Source organism: Brienomyrus brachyistius, chromosome 1 (genome assembly GCF_023856365.1).
Source record: "Brienomyrus brachyistius isolate T26 chromosome 1, BBRACH_0.4, whole genome shotgun sequence".
Classification (NCBI taxonomy): Eukaryota; Metazoa; Chordata; class Actinopteri; order Osteoglossiformes; family Mormyridae; genus Brienomyrus; species Brienomyrus brachyistius.
The window spans coordinates 18,255,677-18,274,912 of NC_064533.1; the positions used below are offsets into that span (position 1 = coordinate 18,255,677).

The 19,236-nt window shown below is 45.2% G+C and overlaps 1 protein-coding gene and 1 long non-coding RNA gene across 10 annotated transcripts in view; one reads left to right on the top strand and one right to left on the bottom strand.

The window, feature by feature from the left end:
• Window positions 1–5,973: 5,973 nt before the first annotated feature.
• Window positions 5,974–11,028, bottom strand: LOC125742498 (uncharacterized). The gene is made up of 2 exons (XR_007398123.1): window positions 8,609–11,028; window positions 5,974–7,582 (listed from the first exon to the last, which is right to left on the bottom strand). It is a non-coding gene; the product is annotated as an uncharacterized LOC125742498 (long non-coding RNA).
• Window positions 11,029–11,167: 139 nt separating this feature from the next.
• Window positions 11,168–19,236, top strand: part of LOC125742439 (zinc finger protein 438-like) — a 31,161-nt gene continuing 23,092 nt past the window's right edge. For 4 of the 9 annotated variants that reach the window (XM_049014467.1, XM_049014546.1, XM_049014464.1 and 1 more), the window contains exons 1-2: window positions 11,316–11,468; window positions 12,211–12,294. The gene's annotated coding sequence lies outside the window, so the exon portion shown is untranslated. Of the gene's footprint in view, window positions 11,469–12,210; window positions 12,295–17,332; window positions 17,405–17,516; window positions 17,540–17,786; window positions 17,847–19,236 lie in introns of all 9 variants that reach the window. The other 5 variants (XR_007398121.1, XR_007398122.1, XM_049014531.1 and 2 more) reach the window with 3 other exon arrangements.

Here is a 19,236-nt window from a genome sequence, read left to right on the forward strand (position 1 = left end):
TGACAGCTGCTTTTGGCTCCTTTTCTATTTCGTGGAAATGTGACATTGCATTGTTGTTAAACAGATTCATCGCTCGCACTGCTACGCCCTTATTCTGGTGGTGCTTCTTTTACTAAATTTTGACTATACGAGTGAGGCACCCCGACTGAGATCGAGCATGGGAGATGATTACCCACAATCCCGCAGCGAGAGAGTAGAACCATCGGCTCAGTTGTGATTACCTGATGCTAGTCAAACCATATACATAATACTCGTATTACAAGATCTCGCTTGTTTTTCAAGTTAAAATTTATAGAAAAATTTCGCTCATCTTGCAAAATACTCGCAAACCAAGTTACTCGCAATCTGAGGTTTGACTATGTATATATATAGATATATATATATTAGTGTAAGATTAGTATTTGTAATCTGAGTTTATATTCAGCATGCAAGGCTATACCGATAAACCTGACAGAGAAGGATTTGGAATGAAAACTGTTGCAGGCTCCCATAGAGAGACCAGCAGCAGAAGGCGTCATGTACACAACAGCATCATATGGCCTTCTCAAAGCGAGTATCGATCCCCCTGAATGGGAGGATCATTAGGGAGATTAGTGCTAATGACGGCTCATTGAGGCCACCTCGCTGAGCTTGCTGGGGCGGTGGGGGAGGAGGGGGGACACATGTCGAGGGCGGAGGTACCATCTGGGATCTTGGCTTATAGCATCGACTGTGGAGAGGCAAGGCGGGAGGCAAGATGGGAGGGAGGAGAAGCGTGTAAGGGAGGGAGGGGGGGATTCATGCTTGTGGCAGCGCATCATGCCCCAGGCCGGGGGGGGAGCAGCTCCAAACATTCTGCGAGTTGTAACACTGCCTGCTGCCTGAGCATCGACAGGTCTCCTGACATCAGAAGGTGTTTATTTCACTCAGTTGTTCTCATTTTTTGGAGGACTGCTCCATCGATTACGTTCACAAGGACCTAGTTTGCTCTGGGATTACAGGTGATCCATCTGCTGAATGGTATTCTCGTGCAGAAGTAGGGTTAAGTGAGTGACGTCACCCCACCCGGGCAGGAATTCCAAAACAGATACTATGAGTGCCGCACAAATTGGCAGGAGCTTCATTCCACCTCTGTGGGCTGCCTCCGGAGGAGGTGGTCCCCATGGCCATAAAGTCCGAGACAGGCTCAGCCACTGTTAGTTAGGACAACATTCCAGGACAGTGCCCGAAAAACATGGAGTTCCTCTGGATCTCAACCAAACAGGAGGACATGTTCTTACTGCAGCTGTGTAATCGGGCCCCCAGAGAACGACGACGGCATTGTGGTCGCATAACGGTTTCGCGCGGCAAACCATGTCTAAAAGGTTTGTACAGTCAAGCTACGCTGGGTCCTTACTGTGGCACCAATCAAATTTCGTAAAACTTTTCCCTAGAGGAATTTAAAAAAATAATAGAAAAAACCCCAAAATGTCAACACTGGAAAAAATGTAAAATAATTGCCAGCCTCCTTTAAAGGCGGGAATCGAGGCTTACTTCTGGAAAAAGAGTGACTAAAAGTACAAATGTTTGACCAATGATCCAAGGCGCTTTACCAAAGCCATGCAAACTGGGGAGGGGGAACATGCACTATTGCACTCTTACCAAAGGACCTTCAAGATGGCAGGAGGAACGTCTGCTAACCTCTGTGCTGTTACAGACCTAGGCCCCAGGAACGTTGGCAGACTTGCTCCAGAGTTCTGCGAGTGCCGGTCCGACCCAGAAGCCAGGGCAGCCTAGGCCCAGACGGCCTTTTGCAGGCGTACTCTTCCAAAGTGGGGGCCGTTGCTCCAAAACCACAGTTAAATTTATATTGTATTTGTTGGCCAGCCGGGCTGGCTGGCTGCGGGTGTTTTTGTGTTATGGATGGCATTGGACCACATTGTTTCCAGTGCTGCTCACTCAGTGTGGTGTCCTTCTGCTCTACTGAAGCTTCTTCCCCAATATGTAGATCGGTATCATAGAAGAGAGCAGCGGGGAGGATTGCTTGTACCTGAAATTAAAATTCATTTGCCATTAGCACGAGTACATAGCAATTATTTTGACTTTGCAGTGCTCTCCTTTGAGACATAAACAAATAAGCAGGTGCTCCCCAGGTTACAATGGTTTGTGTTTTGATATTTCGACTATACAATGAATAAATGTTTTTCGCTTTCAGTACATTATTTAATAAATTACATGAGATATTCAACACTTAATTATAAAACAGGGTTCGTGTTAATGATTTTGCCCAGCTGTAGGCTGATACAAGTGTTCTAAGAATGTTTAAGGTAGACTAGGCTAGGCTAAGATGTTTGTTAGGTTAGGTGTACTGTATTAAATTGCATTTTTGCCTTATGATATTTTTGCTTTACGATTGGTTTATCGGAACATAACCCCATCATAACCTGGGAAGGGGCTATATTTACAGGTGAGAGTGAACCTTGGGGTCCAAGTACAGGGTAAGGCCAAGTAATTGGCACCCCTGGGCATTTTAGGGGCAGGGGGTGAAGGCCTTGTTCAATGTGACTTCTCTAATGAAGATGATTCAAACCCCTGATCTTTGGATCACAGAGGCCTAACCCACTGAGCCTCACACCTCTTTTTATGTGATGCATGTGACTGAGCCACGTTTTCACAGGTTTTCAAGGAATTAATTATATCTCTTCCTGCATACAGGATGCCAGTCTTGCCTTACAGTTTAATGGTGCTTCACTGCTCCAAGCTGAACAGCGCATCTGTAACCACCTCAGATGGAAGACCGAATGGCGGCGACAAGGAGAGATGTACGACCGCTTTTGAATCATGCCTCTCTCTAGGAAATCGGTGCTGTAAAAACTCTTTGTCTGGAAGCAAGCGCCCTCTGTGTATTCCCATTTCACGTTCCCGAGCAGCATGAAGCTGAAGCGTGAAGCTGAGTCCAGCGGCGTGAGGAATCCGGAGTCGAAGGACAGATATTTTGCTGAAATAATTTCAGCAGCTGCCCGGAAAAGAATTTCCTACAAGCTGGGATCAAGAGCAAGATCCCAAGAATATGGATGCCACTGTGACCCGGCACAGAAACCACGGAGAAGCAAAATCGCTGCCTGATAATTGTGGCCAAGCTGACCGTTTCACTTTGACATCCTGCCAGGTTTCAGAAAGCTTGGTCCCACCTTCCACCAGCCCAATCCCACCCCCCCTCCAGGAACAGATCCCAGAACACCGAGAGCTGTGATCTCTGCCCAATTCTGAAACATCCATCCGTTTACTCGTTTTCCATAACCGCTTATTCCAAGCAAGTGAGCCTAGAGCTTATCCGATGATGCCGGGCCGGCCTCGCGTGGGGTGCCGGGCCATCCCGGGACACACCCACACAATCGTACACCACAAGCAATTTGGAAACACCCATTCAGCTAAACCACATGTCTTTGGACTGCAGGAGGAACTGCCCCACAAGCAATTTGGAACAGGGCCTCAGGAGAAGTTAACTCCCATCACCGTGTGTCTTTCCTGCTGCAAGCCCGGGAAGGCCCTTTTAGAACCTGCCTCTCATGACTACACCCATCGCAAGTCTCTAAAAAAGCACAAAACGAAAACAGATTTTGCAGCCCTTAATGTGATCTGTCAGTGAAGACCTGCCAACCAATTAATAAAATGCAGGGGTGATTCTGGGATTTTTTTTTTTTTTTTTTTACGTGGGGGGCCTAAAAGGGGCCGTAATTCATACGGAGGGGCCATCATTAATCAATGGTATGTTATGAATTGGTGAGTGACAGGGGAGGGAGCACTCCGGGGTCCAATCAGCTTTCTGTCCCTATGGCTACACCCCTGATAAAGCGGCTGCAAGATAAACAAATTACAGTTATCTCCTTTAACGGCCCTGGGCGTTCAGTCCTTTCTTCGGCAAGTAGAACTCATATCGCATTCCCCAAACATGGCGCAAGTAATTATACTGTATTCATAGCCTGGTTATCACCGCTGGTCCTGTTTAATTAGCTGATCACCTTCAGAAAGTCGCTCTAGCATAGCAGTTAGCATTGTGCTCACATGCCTCCAGGTCTGTGGGTTTGAGCCCAGCCCCAGCTTTCATGTGTGCTAATGTGTGGTGGTCCCTGTGCTGAATAGGCAGCCCCCTCCACAGTGTCCTCTCGCCCCTCTGCTTCTTGAGGGAGGATCCAAGACTCTGCATTGGAGAATCTGCCATAGAAAATGGATAATGATTTATACAAAAGGTTAAAAGAAATTATCTTAAAACAATACAATTCCCAGGATCACCAAGGGTCTCAGTTATCAAAGAGTGCGATGAATAAACAAGCCCTAAATGTGTGTGTAGAAATTGCTGGTATAGACCGGCAAATTTGGTATTTAGCACTAGTGTGTACGAACAGCTGTATGAAATGAATGCCGATAAATCACACATTGTAAATATGACTGCGTGTGCACAGCAAGACTAATTTAAATGAACGCCATCAATGAACCATACATGGGCATATAACTTCTGCATTAACACACGTCAAACCACACAATAAGAGAGCATGTTGCAGAAATGGAAACTCTATCTTTATTCCTGTTTGCAATATATTTTGCATTGTACACTTATATTGTTATTTTGCGACTGTATTTTGCTATTAAGACAAAGTTAGAAAAGATGCAAAAGGGGGAAATGAGAATGAGGTGGAAGTTTAGCTGAACATAATAAAAATAATGCTGTAGGTGCTGTTTTGGAAACTTTACCATTGGCCTGTCAAGGAAAGAGAAGGACCTAACATGTAGACAGGTGAGAGCGCAGCTAATGCTTTGTAACCTGTAATGAGAACAGGGCAGAGGTGAGGAAGAAGTGGTTAGATCTGAAAATGACCACAAAGCAGCCCACAGATGCCATGTCCGAGTCACAGGGGGTGTCACTGTCACCGCTGCATGGTAAAACTGCTGCAGTCACAGGCGAAACGTCCCTAACAGGAATCCTTCCAGATGGCGACACTGACTGTGCAGCTCCATCACCCATGGCTGAGGTTGGGCTATCAGAAACAGATAAGATACATTTGGGATTGTGTTTACCTGGCTGCTGCAAGTGACGAGTGTTGTACGCCAAAGAGTGAATGTTGCTGAAATTGAATGAAAGAGAGATGTCAATTGTGTGTGAAGCATGTATTTAATGACAGTGATATATTATTTATTTGGGCATAGACTTTATATGACTTTGGAAAGATTCCTTGTCATACCTTGCCTGTGGGAACATAACTAGATCAATCTATCAAGGTTCATAATTAAGTGGGAGTCTTTGTTAATCGGTATACTTCAGTTACACCTCTCTGCCGCTACACGTTTTGTGCATACATATGTATACATACATATCACACATATAGAGGGCAGCATCCTGGACACTGCACCACCATGTCTGACACCCCCCACAGATTCGGGGAACATCTGATAATCACACAAATAGACATCTGTGACTTAGGGGAGCAACCCAGTGACTCTGGGTCACATTATACCCTGCCCCCCCCATCTCCTCTTTGTGGGGCCATCAGCCGTACCTCCCCCACAAAGGAGAGGAGTCTGCTCTGTGCCATTAGACTGCACTGCAATTTATATGCAGAGGCCATTCCTCCCGGCAACAGCTTGGCTTTTTTGCTGTGGCACTGATCAGCAGACATGGGGGGGGTCGGGGGTTACAACAAACAATCGGTGTTCACATCTCACAAGCGTTACTCTGTGAATCCCGCTGCCAGATTCGCTTCCTCATGACCAAGGTCCACGAGGAGGTGGGGTGGGGGGCACATGACCTTTAAAGGGTACATGCTCTTTTATTTTTATGTTGTTCTTTTTGTTTCAGTGTCTTATTCATATGGTGATTCTGTGTTTTATACGTGAAATGTTCATGATGTCGTTCACAAAATTTTGCTCCAGGGGATCTTCTCAAATCCTTGGATCTACTCCTGTTCAACCCACTTTTTTCCTCATACAACAAAGGATAAACAATCTATAACTAACCAATCGATCAATCAATCAGACTTTATTTATATAGCACTTTTCATACAAACACAATGTAAGACAAAATGCTTTACATAAGAAAAAGGATGTCCCCCCCCACGCTACTGCCACCTCCACTCATACATCAAGTAATTAAATGCACTATAACATATATAAATAAATATACAAATAAATGAAAAATAAAATTCAAGTAAATCAATAAAACTCAAGTAAAATGTCATTTTAAAGAGTTAGGTGAGACCTCAGCATGAGCATGAAGAAGCTGAGCCAAAGATGTCCAAAGAGGAGAAACAGTAAGAGTCACAAGGCCAGGACAGGTCATGACGCTGACTGACAGGGCCGTAAGGCCAGGCTGAGCTGGATTGTTGCATTGTGGGATTGACTAGGTGTATGGCAGCCTTGCATTGCTCAGCGGAGTCCAACTACAAGGCAAACGGTGCTTCAGCTTCATAGAGAAGACATCTAATGTCTCGTTTCCACCAACTCGGAGCCGGTGTTCAGCTGGTTCTCTCTTGGTGCTTTTTGAGAACCTGCCCGCATTTCCACTATTTCAAAAAATAACGGAAATGTTTGCATTAATTCTGTTTTTGAGGCTTATATTTGACCTGTAATTTTTTACAAGCTGCCGAACTGAAAAAAGAGCCCTTCAAGTTTTATAGTTTTCAGAATAAGACTCATTGCATTCTGTCTTTATTGCCTGTATCCACTTTTGCTCCTTAAAGGCTGCATTTCTCCCCAGAGTGTGTGAGTGAGTTTATTTTCACTCACTCTTTTACCACTGTCCTTTTAAAGATCCTGCAATAAAAGAAACTGCTAAAAACTGAAACTTGCTGTCCGCCTCATAATCTCATTGCCACTTTAGCACATTTTCCTTATTTGAACTGTGACATGTTAATAATTTATTATTAAATCTGACAAGCAAATTGATCTTTCATTTTTCAGAGAATAAAAAAAAAAGGATGTAACATTATTCTACTAATGAGCTGGCAAGTTGTTTCACTGCCGGCACCAGTGATATTACACTAAACCATATCGGTTGTGGATTAAATGCTCCAGCTACACAGCTTTTCTGTGGTGCCGCTGGAGCCATCTTCTTCTGGTCCTGGGCCAGTTCTTTTTTTTTTTTGCAGTGGAAACGTGCGGAATTAGTTCCTGATTGTGAAAAAGGTCGGCACCGTTTTCGGTACTGTGTTGGTGGCAATGAGGTATATGAGGTATACAGTAGCAGTGAATGCTGGGTGACAGTCATGTAACTGATGCTTCTCCCACACAAGGTAATTCACCCTCACAACCCCTCTCCACCCCTAAAAAAAAAAGAATATGGGTATTCATGCCCGTGTTTCCTGGGAGCGACTCCAGATCAGGATGTGTGGTTATTGAAGACGGATACATTTCCATAGCTGGGTCTCTCTGAAACAACGAGTACCTTCCCCAAGGATACAGCTGCACAGTTCCTCCAGGACTTTGAGGCCTTCCCGTTTCCTTAACGACTCGCCCTATCCTCGGTCACGCCGGATGAGCAGCAAAGCTGTGTTGACCACATTTCTTCCTCAGTTCCACTTTCAAAACAGCACCCGGAGGCAGCATATGACCTTAGACACTGAACCCCTCACTTGATGAGTCAGTGAATAAAAGGGACATGGTGATGATTCAGGTACTGATTAGGATGGCTTACCTGAAGCCACTTGACCTGTTTTTCCTCAGTAAAGAGTTAAAGGCTTTTGCCAGAGGTTGAGACTTTGACTGACAGACAGACAGGAAGACGCACCAGTACAGTACGAGCAGAAAACACCAGGGTCAGCATGGCTCCTCCTTGAGTTCTTTTAATCAATATGTTTCCTGGGCATCAAAAATAAACTCTGCCATGTTCATGAAATAACTAATCAAACTGTAGAGGAGGTAGGTCCAAGCAACTGCAGGAGGCAGGGCCAAGACATCTGATTGGTTGGTCCGGCCTCCTTTAGTTGCTTGAGTCCACCTCCTCTACAATCTGATTGGTTATTTCTTTGAACATTTTTGTGTAAAACTCCCATGAGCCTCTCCCATCTCTGGTGCAGACAGGGCATTTTTTGGGGCCATATGAGTGGCCATAATTCATACAGAGGGGCCAAATATCATTAGCCAATTATATGTTTTGAACTGGGGCGGCATGGTGGTGCAGTGGTTAGCACTGTTGCCTCACACCTCTGGGACCCGGGTTCGAGTCTCCACCTGGGTTACATGTGTGTGGAGTTTGCATGTTCTCCGCATGTCGTCGTGGGGTTTTGTCCGGGTACTCCGGTTTCCCCCCACAGTCCAAAAACATGCGGAGGCTAATTGGAGTTGCTAAATTGTTCGTAGGTGTGCGTGTGAGAGTGAATGATGTGTGAGTGTGTCCTGTGATGGGCTGGCCCCCCATCTTGGGTTGTTCCCTGCCTTGTGCCCGTTGCTTCCGGGATAGGCTCCGGACCCTCCGCGACCCAGTAGGATAAGTGGTTTGGAAAATGGATGGATGTTTTGAACTGATAAGTGATGTGGGAGGGGGCACTCTGCAGACCAATCGACTTTCAGCTGAACTTGTGGCTCCATGCAGTTTCTAAAATTTCGCCCCTGTTGACAGGCAGAACTAAACGTGAGTTTGTGGGAATGCATTACTCACCCAGTAGCAAGTTGCTTCTCATAGCAAATACATGCACAGACGGGCATCTCATGGTCCCCCTCACTCCCGCCAAATCTTTACCATCGGGATCTGAAGGCACACGGAGAAGGATGGATGATGTGAGTGGTTTTAGGCCGGACACGACCATATTTACCTGTCTTTCAGTGACCTGCCAGAAGGGGCATAGCTTGAAATTTTGGGCTCCGCCCAATTTTATGTAGAATTTTATGTATTCAAAGGTATGTAAATCTGCCAGGGTATCTGATCCCCTACTGCAGCCCTGTCAGCCAGTATGGGGGCTGCTCAGGTCACGTGACAGGAAGCTCTGAGTGGATGCAGACGGCGGGGGATGGGGGTGACCTGCGAGGGTCTGGGGGCTCACAAGTGTTACAGTGGATTGCCGTGTCCATGATTACCATGAGCAACCCCATTGTGATCAGAGAGCTGGCTGCTGAAGTGGGTCTGGCCTTCATGCACACCAGGAAAGCGGATGCAATAAGTTACGGCCCATGCTGTCGTAATTAAGTTCGGGCCAAATAAACCCAAAAGAAAGGTTATTTTTGGTCAGTCTTTCTCCCACCCTTCCAGAATAAACAATACCTAATATGAGCCACTTCCTGTGAATTCCGTACGGAGGTGAGAACACATGTTTACCAGTACTGCTGGACCTGCATCTGCTTTCGATAAGAGAGACAGCAAAAAGCTGAGATGGTCCGGCTTTCCGGAACGTGGTCGAATGCCACAGCGACTCTGACGCTGCTACCGGAAAGGCTACGGATGTCCGCGGCACAACTAAAGAGTTCCAGCATTGTCCCTCCACCAATTGGATGGCCTGAGGGCTGTGGCTGGAATGTACCAAGACCTGAGAATAAAAAGGGGAGGTGGAGATAGGCAGACCTTACTCAGTTAGAAAAAGGCACAAGAGAGGCTGTGATGAGCATGAGGCTGGGAAGCCTGCTCCCATTCAGGTGGCATGTCAGCAGACAGCCCGGGGAAGTGCCCGTGCTGGACGGTGTTTCAGCTGGTGGAATTACATCATAAGTGTGGCACGAGGTGTGGGAAGAGAAGACTCAGTAGCATGGGGCCGGCTAAAAAGGCAGAGGGATTTCCCACCCCACCTCCAGGAAAACCCAGGGCCTCCAGAACTCTGTGTCCTGAACAGGAAGTGGTGTGTGCGCGCGCACACACACTCACACGCACGCATGTGGCATGCAAAGAAGGCTCCAGGTCACCTAAATTGATTTCACATTCACACAACCTCTAGGTCTGAAATGGTGCATTCCACTCCCAGTGGGCACACATGCTGATAAACAGTGGCATAAAAGAACAGCACCAAGACGTTTTATTCTGTTCACACCGTTTTTGGCAATTAACTTTCATAGAAAATTTTTCTATATGAATTCTCTTTTTATTGCTATTTCAGTTGAAGAATTAAACATGACAGTGTGGATGAAAGAAGGAGGTCATAGCTGTTCTATAAAAAGGCACCAGAAAAATGCAGCTCGAAGCCATTTTTTAAGTATCCTGCTGATTTGATGTCCATCAAAACTATTTATTTGCCATTCTGAAGACCTAGCAATCCTGACTGGGGTTATCTGTGACAAGTGTTAGCTTCTTATTAATTTACATGTCTAAGAAGTGCCTAGGTCTTTAAAATACCTACAAATTACCATTCTGCTGCAGATTTAAATTATTCCTGCGGCTAGTTCATAGGCCGTTCAGAAACATATTACTAAACACAATTACATTAGCGGTTTTTTTTTGTTATGGTGAACACATCCCAACGGTTGTTTTAAGTCTCATGTTAACACCAGAGACGATACATTCTTGGTGTGTGGTCATCCCGAGGCACGCGCAAAAAATCTAGGCCGACTCCAAAGAAACAAGCGTTTGACTAAGCTATTGACAAATGATTCACCCAAGTTTCTGATTTTTTATATACGTCCATCAATTAAATGCAAATATTTCTTAAGTCGCTCAACCAGTTAAAAAAAGACGATTCATTATCAAAAACTGGACATTGACCATGTTCGTCATTTTAGGGATGGAGAATTATTACCATTTTTAAAAAGAACTCGATTTCACCATTAAGTAGAGCTGCTCAGCCATGCCCGTTCATAACACTCGTATATGTACCCACAGTAAAACACTTCAGATCTAAACAAATCACTTAACATTAAAACCATCTAATACAAATGCAGTATGTGAAACAACATAACAGAGCAAGACAGTAAACTAAGAAAACCCGATGAATCCATAGAATAGAATAGAATAGAATAGAATAGAATAGAATACAAAACCATGGCCATTGTAACTACTTTGACTAATTCTGTCAAACAATCGGTCAAAGCGACACACTACAGCTCCACTCCTTTCCCACTCACACTTAAAAGCAGTGGAAGGTATTTTCCGGCAACATGCTGGAGTTACATTTCCGACTCCGTTGCGTCACAGCAATACTATTGGCAGGTTGTGTTTTCTTATCGCTGATTGGTCATTTGCGAGCAGAGCTTACTTTTTTTGTAGCCATACCATTTTACACTGAAAAGGGACCATAGGCTACTGAAATAGAGCACTGTGTGTTTAATTATATTTATTGTAATATAATTACCAAAAGATTATACTTTTAGTATATATATATAATTCGTATAAGCTATAGTTTACAGATAATTTTAATGTCGATGAAACAAATTTAACAAGTCACATCTTCACCCCCTCTTAACAAGAGCAGATAAGTACAACTCAAAATGGCTGTTGAGAAACAGTTATGCGAATTTGCTGTTCATCATAAACGTCAATAAATCACCCTGGCTGTACTAATCAAGAAATCAGATTACGATCCATACGAAGTAGCGGAAAGGTGAGGTATTCTTGTACGGTTCAGGAGCGATTCTGAAAGTTACGGGGTTTTGGTACATGACACAAACACGGGGGGCGTCCTGTGTTTTGGTACCACGGCCGTAGTTTCAGCCAATAGGAGCGTGAGCAACGACAACACACTGGGGCCTGTTGTGGGTGCGGGTGTATATCAGAGATTATACTGGACGATGGTATAGGGTGGACGTAGTTATGGACAGGGTGTGAGCATGGCCGTGGATATGGACTGGACGAGATTTTGGTCTGGTCACTATCAGACCCGCGGCAGTGGCTTGATGCAGTTCCCCGACTCGTTTTGGAGGAGTCTGGCGCTTTATGATTAGTTTCAACGCAGGCTCGCTTTCAGAGATCTGCTTAACGCATATGGCTTGTTCTGGGGTCCCATTAATCTGTCACAGACACTGAGGGCGCAGGTTACTTGGAGTCATTAGATGGGTCGTCAGTCACCAAGTCCAGCCGCCCTGGTTCTATCAATCCTTCAACCCCGCCCCCCATGGATTGCTTACCGCCTTCACATTTATAACTCTATATTTCACCCAAGATTGCTCCGTGTACCGAAATTTCGAATAAGTAACTTGATTTAATTTATCCATAATTTCTGATTTTTTTTCTTTTTACTATAAACCTGTACAAAATTTTTGATGAAAGGGCTGAAAGTGTGAGCAGAATACAGTTACGGTTTGGGTGTAAGTTACTTGCTCATTTGTCATATTTGTGTGTCACAGATGGGAAGGATTTCACCCTAATGCACCTTGGTGGAGCTGTCCTCACCTACTGGACACCCAGGCGTGCTACACTATAAGATACCAGTAAGTTAGTCATTTACATAGAATAGATACTATAATCCTAGTAATTACTGTGCCTGTTTGGTTTCTGCAGAAATGTATCAAGTCAAACAGAGGGCTGTCTTGTTATCGTATTGGTGCCACCATGCATTGATTATAAGGATTTCATTTATTCATGCATTTGTTGTGCGTATTGTGAAAAACACAGTTTTTAATGCAACCTTTTTTCCCCTTAACAGAACAGTGTTACCAGTTACTTTTAATGGAAAGTAGCTAAAGCCTGCTCAAAAAGTTGCTAAATGTTGCTAGATAATGCCATACACTAATTATAATACTGGAGTTGCCATTACATCATATTTGCATTCTGTCTGGAGTCTGACGGTGTCAGACCTTTACATTGGTTTGGACTTAACACTTTGTTTACTAACATATACTGTATTTGAATACAGCTGAGTTCCAAATAAAGCTCATTGACAATTTTTTCTGTTTCTGTTATCAGACAATGGAGTTAGTTTGAAATAGTGACTTAAATGCAGCCCATTAAGAAATATATTAACATTAAACATATTAATCAGCAGGCACTTCCAAGCCATTTCCATGCTGCTGCACTGGACTGTTAAAATGTAAATCTGACAATAATAGTTTGTCCAAAAAGTCACTTTTTTGAATGAATAAAAGGTTCTGAAAAGTCACTAAATCTTAGTTGGCAACACTGGTTGAATGGAGAACCCGCGCGTTAAGTTCTTACTTGCCATTAAATTCTGGCGGGTGGCCGCATCGATGTTCAGTCTGTCTCTTCTACGTGGATTTATGACGCGAGCTGGAATGCGCAATACAAATTGTTATATGCAGGATGCAGCTACTTTATACTGAGCCCTGGATCTCTGTCAGTACGTGTACTGAATGGAGTACAGTGTGTAAAGTAAAGAGCCTGCCTGCTACAGAGCCCTTCACGCTAAACCCACTCACTGACCTGCCTTGTTCACCTTCTGCTCTATCTTCTTGCATTCTTTCTTTATTTCCCGTTTCCCTGTTTCATGCACCATCTTCTACAAATCATGTAGTAATTGCTTGCCACAAGTGCCTTTTGGTGACTGTGTTGTAAAAAAATATATGCCCATATAAAATATGCCCATATATAAAAAATTAATTAAATTGCATTGAACTGGACTGTCAGTTGGTTCCTCTGGGCTGTAATATGCCACACAGAGATTTCAGCAGGGGGCCTCTTTACGCGCCTGAGTGAATAAACAGTCATGAACGTACCTGGTGGTGAATCCTCCCCAGGGATCTGCCATGCTTTGTCCAGAGGAATGTGACAGGCTTTTCTCCCAGTGGAGTGTTCATGCAGGTCGCCCCCTGCTGGTCATCCTCCCCACGTGCCCTGTCAGGTGTGCTCAGGTCTCCAGCTGTGACGGCTGCACCGGACGTCCAAACCTCCCGCTGTTCCTGTCACCTCTCCTGTGTAAAGCCGGCATTAGGATTGGCGGGGCGTGCAATGGTACACTCAGTGTTAGACGCACCTGGGTGGGCATTGGGGCACTGGGGCCCTGTGGAATTTGGTGGAGCTGATAATATCACCGTTAGTCATGGGGAGTTAATATTGAGTGGTACATTTGTCTCAGTTCACTTGTACAGCAGTTGAAATTAATTCAGTTGAATTCAGTGTAATTAAGACAATGCAGATGTACCACTATTGTTTTGGACAAAATGTGCAGACATACAGGGTAACCCCTGTAAGCTTCTGAATATTTCCAGCAATTTGCTGATGATTTAAGTCTGCCCATTTTTCAGATCTGAGGCTCAGCTGAGTGATGGACTGTAGCCCTTGGTGATCCAGGGACTGTCTGACCCTGCACTCTCACGTATCCATATGTTTTGAAGACGGCAATAAACCCATGTGATTCGGCGCATGCCTTAAAGATGCTGTAGTCTGGTGTAATAAGATTTAAAAGGTTTAAAAATGGGTAAGAGCCAATCTCTGGTGAATCAGTGCTTCTGGTGTGGATTGTAGATCCCGTTTGAGAGGTTACTCTGAGAGAGAGAGGGAGGGAGGGGAGAGAGGATGGGGATGGGGATGGGGATGGGGATGGGGATGGGGATGGCCCCAGGGAGGGGTCCAACCAACGCGTGCCGTAAATGCTCTTTTCATGGAAGTGACGAAAGTTTATCCTGGCGTCTGAAAAACTGTGCTGCGGTTTCGCACACGACGGGACCAGAGGTCGTGGGTGTTTCCAAAGCCGTGCTGTTTGTTTCTGGTCACTCTTAACCGAGTCAGCATGGCCCATCCGCCTGGGGGTACAGAGGGAGGTCGCTGTCTGAAACATGCCCTCAGGTCACTTTGAAGTGACGGTTTGCCCATGTGTGTGCAGTGTAGCACATACAGCATCACAGGTCAAATCAGGACAGGCATCTGGGTCGTTCTGGAAAAGGAAAAGAAAAAAAATACATTTGTTAGGCATAACTGAAAAAAAATGCACCCACATACAGTTTTAGCATCACACTCTGATGTATTTTGAACCTCTAAATGAGTGACACAACGAATCTTTTTTTTTTCTCAAAAAAAAAAAAACATTTTAAAAGTCAACAAAAGCCAAAAGAAAATTAATATCCTGGAATAGCTCGTAAACTTGGGGTACAGCAATGCCAGAAGTGATCGCTCCTGACTGAGGCTGCTGTTCATTTGCCTCCATGGATCATGAAAATAATAGTTTTACCTTGAGTACAATGAGCAAAAAGAGTGAAGATTGGCCATATTTGCCATTATGCTTTAAAAACCATCAGGAGGGATATTCGAACAAAACGGCCTCATATAAAATATTAATCCTGCCTTTCCAAATTGGGGGGATTTTATGTCTGTTTGTTTATTTTTTTTATCACTGTATGGAATATGGGAGGATATGAGCCAACATTTTGTCATGAGAAAGGCAGGAGAGATTAACATTCTGGAGGAGCATATTCCAGTGGCGATTTAATATGTCATAATTGGCTCTGATTCGTAACCACGGATACGATTGGCCTCCCCGTTTGGCTGCTGTGTGCTGATAATTTATGGGAGAATATTCAGGTCATATCATGCATTGTTTTCATGAATAAAAACCTACTTTACCTGACCAGGATGGTTCTGTTAAATCTGTTCACAAGATACCATGAAGCCCCAAACAACTGCATAATCATACCCCAGAATTTATCAAAACTGAAAACGTAACACTTAAAAACCATCAAAAAGAGGCATGAGAAGAAATGGTGTAAAGGGTACGAATTTTCACTCGTAGTTGAAGGTGGTCAGTTTCGATCGAGGCCTTTTTTAAGTGTTAGTTTAGATTTAAAGCAGAAGCGAGATTTGCTCATTGGGCAAAGCAGATCTACAGAGATTTTCTACAGAGATCCCTTGAAACTACAGCTCTACTCCGTAATTAATAAGTTTAGAGCCGTAACATTTCAGTGAAAAACACATTTTCACTGCAGTTTCTCACGCACGGGTAGTGACAATATTTGGACAGATCGGTCTAAAGTTTAAAGCCAGGTCTGACAGACACGAGGAGGATGGGCGTTAGTGAAGTCGCCGGTGGTCTGTGAGAAGGTAAACACCGGGGGTGCTGGCTGGTTCCCGTACAAGCGTCACCTGCTCCAGTCTGGCCTGCCCAATGTGGAACCCACATGTAGCATAAACAGGAAGCCATTGTTTTATTATTTTTTTTGTTTTCTTTTGGGGGGGGGCTGTGGATGTTTTATCGATGACTGGGTCTGTCGAGACAGAGCAGGGAAGGTGGCTTGGATGATTTAGTGGGAACAGGCTCCAGAGAGGCTACCCTCCTGTAGATTACCGGCGGTCCCCAGAGTCACCCCCCAGAAAGCAAAGCACGAGATTTCCACATGCCCCCCCCCCCCCCAACACGCATCCCTTCCCGCCAACTAAGGGCTAGAGTAAGGTCACACTCTGCTGCATTATCTGGTGCTGTTCTGCAGTTACCTTGCAGCGATACAATAATCAGCCTTTGGCTTCGCGCAGGAAAATGCGTCGCTCGTTTTCGTCCGATCCAGCATTACATTAGCACGCCGTCCTCAGAAACGTTTAGCAGAATTTAGTGTCGTGTTATTCCTGTAGAAAGTGGGCTACTTGTGGATTTAGAAAGTAAAAAAGGTACTTCACGGTTGTTTGTTTTGAGAGGGACTTGTAAAAAACATTAACAGGTAAATGAGAAGTGTATTTTCAGTTCGGTTACAGCGAAGCAGGCATTGACGATGCATGCGGAGAGTAACATTATACCATAGTATACTACAGTATACCACAGAGGGACATCAGCCTGGGATTTCAGCACATTCAGGCCAAATTACTGTCTCACTGGACAAATCAGAGAGGGGCATTCCGCCGTGAGAGTTTACACCACAAGTGTCTGGATGTTTACTACTTTTTTATTTTTTGGTTCAAATGAGGCAGCTGGGGTTTTAAAAAATACCAGTCGCTTTTGGGAAAGTGCGATGACCATGTGTAGCGCTAGCAGTGCAGTGTCTGCGGTTTTGCAGTTGTGGTGTGTTGGTTTTCTGATAAAATGCTGTGTTCAAGGCCGGCGTGAGCACGCTGCTGTCGCAGTCTTCCAGCACGGAGTGTGGATCTGCAGTGCTTGGGTGTTTGTCAGTTGATTATCTGACACTGATGTTCTCAGTGAAGCCCTGGGGACTACCTACCACAGGGAAGCGAGCACTTTGAGGGACTGCCATGCTGCTTGGTGTGTCCGTGGTGTTTCACTGTGTATGGCCATAGGACATGCAGCCCTACCCCTTAACAGGGTCAATTTCAGGTCGGGCCTCTGTGGTTTTAACTGGTGGGGGGTGGTGGTGGTTGCTTTTCAGGCCACATGACATAGTAAAAGGGAGTGGTTTCCTTATATCACCCATAAGGTTGCAGTTTCCTGAAAACTAGCTTGAGACATTGTGTTGGGGGTGTCCACGTCTTCACACTTGAGTCTGAAACACATATGAGAAGACTGGGGAAAATTTACATGATAAAAGCAGGAAATCGGAAGTGTTGCTTTTCTGACCTTGGAATTGTACTTCCTAGGTCGTTTACCTGATGAGACGGCTGGATGAGCACGTATAGGTGAAACGACGTGGCGCCCCCCACTGCTTATTTGTGAGTATTGCACTCTTGCAGTTACAATCTGAATATTTCCTTCGTGTGCTGATTTGTTGCTCATCTACAGAAATGTTGCAAACTGCAAAAATGGCACTTTTTTGCCCCACAGGAAAAACAGCCAGAAACCGACAGGTCATCAGCATTTCGTTTTTCCTGTTTGACGTTTTGCTGTCCGGGTTGCTGTGTCTTGTTGCATTTAGCTGTTCAGGCGAGTGTGTCATGTAGACTTTAGAATACAGGGGGAGGGAATCTGAAGGCTTGTGATGTTACTGATTTTCACAGTCTCTCAGGGAAAACCTATAGAGAGTCAAGTCTGTGTTTAGTGTCACGCCTTTTTTACGAGATCATCACAAGATATTTTACAGCTGTTTTTCCACAGACGCAAAACCCAGCATAAATCCATTTTCCCCCCAAAGATGAAGATGATTAAGGTGACTGAGTAAGTCTCCTGGAAAATTGCATGCTCAACTGCAGAAATAGAATATTCGTATTTTGTTAGAAATGAAAACGTCTGTACAGTAAGACTGTACACCGTATTCAGTGGTTTTTTCCCCCATTAGCTGCAGCAGTGTCATCTTTTATCTTGGCTGGATAAACGTGGACGACGGCCTTTTTAGGTGCCCTGGTTGGTTTCTGAGATGTACTTCATGGTCCCCCAACTCGCGTCGTGGTTCCCATCCTGCCCGGAGCCGTGGTGATGCCGACGCATTTCATTTAGGCTCGTAGATGGCAAATAAGTTTCAGATGGTAAGGTTTTCGCCCATTTTGCTGGCCCTGGAGTCTCCAGCCAGCTGGCCTCCTTGCCGCGGTGCTGGGCGCTGGCAGACCAGTGAGGCAGGGCCTTGGATCACACACCGGCTTCAGCCATCCCTCTTATGGCTCGCGGGAGACCCTTAAATCACCACTTTGCACAACCAGAACCAGCACCTTTTTCAGTCGTTATGTATTTTTTTTTTTGGATCTCTGCATTTCGTTCCGCTTCATCTTTTATCGTCCTGAAGGAACAGGATAAAAACCAGTTCTGTAAGCAGAGGTAAGGCGCACCCTTGCCGGAGACCTGAGCGGACCGTAAGGTTAATGCTGAACCGCTGTGATACATTATTCACCGGGTTCTCCAGGAGAGATTCAGCGTTCTGGCGTGTTCCTGTCAGCACTAAGCGATTGTTCATTTCCTGCGAGGTGCAGGTGGACTAATAGCATGCAGCTGGTGCAGATGGTGCAGCTGGAGGGTCCCATTCCTTAGAGTTAATCAGCTTCTCCTGCAGCCAGGCTGCATCACACCGCACCACTCGCCTCCCAGGCTGCACCGAGAAGGATGGGGTCAACCTGCACCTGCCCCCCAACATCATGATCACGGAAATTTGGACGGTCCCACCGAGGGTTAAGTCAGTCGGGCTTCCGCAACTGGTCGCATTTAACCTGAGGAGTGGAAATGAAGTGTTGTGTCTTTTTTTTTTTTTGGGGGGGGGGGGGGTAGCTGAGGGTAATGTGGAAATAACGGCATGTATTTGTTTGGGGTACTGTGTGGTTCATTAGGCCCTTAACCCCCACTTGCAAGAAAAGAAATGTAAGCGATGAAAGCGAGTAGTTTGAAGCTTGGGTAAAGGCATGTGCTCTTTGGTGAGTTTGGCTTCTCCCCCCTTCTGTGATTGGCGCAGTCCACCATCGATCCATCGCAAGAAGCACCACGCAGACACACGCCTGCTGATTGATGGCATTTATCGCACGCCGCAGCCGTGATGATATTGCTGCTGAAAGTCCAGCTCCTTCCACTGAAAGACATAAACATAAATCCAGTGAATACATTACCCACCCCCAAGCCCCCCCCC